Here is a 3120-nt window from a genome sequence, read left to right as displayed (position 1 = left end):
TCTTTTCAGACGCTCCTTTGCCATTCGTAGGTCTGCATTTGGTGAGGCGTCTGCTTGGAGCCTGTGCCCATTTTTAGTGGGGCTGCCTGTCTTTACCGCGTCCTAGGCGATCCTGGAGGACGTGGGGAGCAGCCCTCTAGCAGACTCGTCTTCGGCCAGTGGCTTGCCTTCTCATTCTCATGGTGATGGGTGATTTTGAATTCCTTCTTTTTCATTAGCTCTATTTTCAAATCTTTTAGCAATGAGCATATAGCACCTGCGTATTGCTTGAATATTGATCATTTTTAAAAGGATTTAAAAGTTGAGCTTAGAGCAGCAGGAAAGGGAACTCACACGTACACTATTTAGTATTCACATTAATCATGAGGCACCATGAGGCACCCACCCCTTTGTGGGTATGTGTGTGTGCGTATCTGTGCACACTCATACACGTGCACATACCCAAGTGCAGAAAACGCAAAGTCTGGAGAGGGACTATGCCTGGCTCAAAGTCACGCAGCCAGGAAGGGGTTCTGGGCTCTGAGCTCCGCCCTATCTCACTCTAGAACGGGCACTGATTCACCCAGGGTGTGCTCATGGTGGGAATCTAACTCCACTGCTCCCTCGGTGGCCTTGAACTTCTGTGGGGACTCTGCATCCACAAAAAGCAGCCTGTCACCTCTCCTCCCTCCCCTTCGGTGCAGCACTCTGGGCCGTAAATCTTGGAACAGCTTCCAGATTCTTGGCAGTGACCAGCCCAGTTTCAAAGCTCCAATGACTCTGTCCAGGGCCAACGGGGAGCTGAGCAGGCGGCGGGGGTGGGGTGGGGGGAGGCAGACTGATGACAGGTGCACAAGCCCTGCTGCAGATGGCCCCTCTGCCAACAGCCAGGCCAGCCTGGCCTCCAGCATGCAGACCTGCCCATCACCCTGATGGTGGCATGGAGGTGGCTGAGCTCCTGAGACCTAAGCTGCACCAGCCAGGTAGGCATAGAGGACAGGATTCCCGTTCCCACCGACACTTCCCATGAGACTCCTCTTTGAAGCCCCTACTCAGGGCCTGACCCAGGTGACAGGCCACCTCCTAGGTTCTCCTTCACCTCCTTCCTCAGACACCACGCTGTCACTACAGTGTCATAGTTTTATTGTGACCCACTCCTTCATTCACTCAATGAGCAGGAATTCACTGAGCTCCTACTATGTGCCAGGTGTGACCGAGGCCCTGATGATTCAATGACGAACAAGACTCCAAATCAGTCCTCCTCTCAAAGAACTCACTTTGCAACCAGGGAGAGAGACTTTCAGCAAAATGAATCCATGCGTCGCCCAGAACCCGTTATGAAGCAGTAATGAGCGCTGCAAGAAAAATCATTAGGAGAGCAGGTGGAGGGGCGAGGGACGTTGGCAATTTTGAGTGGGTATTTCCCTTGAAGAGCTATCTTGATCTGTCATCTTCTCCAAGGCTACTATTTTGACTTTTTCTTCAAGTGGATCACACCTCAGCTTGAACAAACAGAGCCCCGTGCGTTCTCTCCTTGTTTTCCCGTCAGGCGGTCGCCCCTCTCTGGATGCTAGTGTGTGTGGAGACCAGATGGGGTGAAGGTGCTGGCCAGGCACCTTCCTGACACTGTCACAGTGTCTGGTTGCAACCCTGTGATCAGGTGGGTTTGGTGCCCTAGGTTGGCTGTGAGACTCAGCTGCAGCTTCAAGGGATGAGACCATGGGCACAGGGTCCTCCGGCCACCAAGGGCCAGCCAAGTTGAGACCTGGGTTTGTCTCCCTGGAGCCTCCTGTCCATCCTCTCTGCCACTCCTCCCTGCTCGGCCCTGGGCAGCAGCCGTCCTGGGCCTTCCTGCTCTGCACCTTTGCCCAGCGGCACTCTGCTCAGGCCTTCTGGTGCCCATACCTGGCAGCGTGGCTCACCTGGGGCTCTCGCCCGGCCTTCCCCCACCTGTGTCCAGGCAGCGTGGCCAGCCTGGCTCGGCAGCCAGCCCAGCCCGCGACTGTGCCTCGAATCCTTTCCCCATTCTGAGGTCTGGGGACTCTCACCTGGCTGTGTGAAGCACCTCCCTCCCCAGCCTCAGCCAGAGCCTTCTCTAATTTCCCATCTGGGTGACGCCCAGGGGCTTCCCAGAGCCAGAAAAAAAGGCACCTACCACCAAGGCCCTCAGCGATGGTGACAGGGCACTCCACCCCCCCACTCACCATGTGAAAGGTCTCAGGTCCTGCTCCAAAATGCCTGGGGTGCAGATCCCAGCTCTGCAGGGCTCTGACCCTGGGACATTGGTGTCCTCTGCATCTCTTAGAACAGTGGTGATGCAGGTCCTCCTGTCCTCCAAGGAGGGTGGATTCAGAGAGGTAATGCAGGGGCTGGCTTGGAGGTGAACCTCAACCAGAGCTTGCTGTGTGAGTAAGACAGACTGGAAAGGAATCTGGCAGACATTCAGAATGTCCCAGTTCTAGGGCCCGGCCACTTCCTGGCTATGTGAGCTTAGGCAAGTCTCTTGACCTCTCAGAACTTCAGATTCTTCTGGCAAGTTGAGATGTGGGTCTCAGTGAGTTTTGAGACTAAAAGGAGAGCGCGGAGGCTGCAGAGGCCCTGTGAGCGCCAAGGCACGGTGCAGATGGTTCTGCATGTCTTGGAACTGAGTCCATCAACTGTAAATACAATATTGGTTTTTAAGTTGAAATTAGTTGAAATGAAATCAAATTAAAAGTTCTGTTCCTTTGTCACATGTCCAGTGCTTTGAAATCACATGGCTTCAGGGCTGTCACAGCAGAAGGCCCTCCAGCACCTCATTCCTTCACCACACGCTCCTTGACCTCTGTGGCAGCCACAGGGCCCACCCTGGGGACGCAGGACCACAGGGAGGTGAGCCTTCTCTCGCACACTTCCTCTGTCATTCCGTTTGCTGGGCCTCCGTCTCCCTTTCTGTAAGATGGGCCTCGGGGACTCCCAGAAGCCCACCCAGAACGCACACTGGGTGTCTCTGGGGGTCCCAGGGGCCAGGCTAAGCTGGGATTGATGTCAGCTCCCTGCACCAGTCTGAGACTCGGTTTCCCCACCCTGGACACCCAGGATGGCAGCGAGGGGGCAGGAGCCTGTGTCATGGTTTCCTGCAGCATGTCCTGCTAGGTGCCC

The 3120-nt window shown here is 55.4% G+C and overlaps 1 long non-coding RNA gene across 1 annotated transcript; it reads left to right on the top strand.

Annotated features, from left to right (window-relative positions):
* The first annotated feature begins 801 nt into the window (after positions 1 to 801).
* Positions 802 to 2713, top strand: LOC125616503. Its single transcript, XR_007347134.1, has 2 exons — positions 802 to 962; positions 1187 to 2713. It is a non-coding gene; the product is annotated as an uncharacterized LOC125616503 (long non-coding RNA).
* The last annotated feature ends 407 nt before the right edge of the window (positions 2714 to 3120 follow it).

Source organism: Marmota marmota, unplaced genomic scaffold, assembly GCF_001458135.2.
Source record: "Marmota marmota marmota unplaced genomic scaffold, marMar, whole genome shotgun sequence".
NCBI classification, from domain to species: Eukaryota; Metazoa; Chordata; class Mammalia; order Rodentia; family Sciuridae; genus Marmota; species Marmota marmota.
The sequence above is the reverse complement of the archived record's forward strand: the minus strand, read 5'-3'. Positions and strand labels throughout refer to the sequence as shown.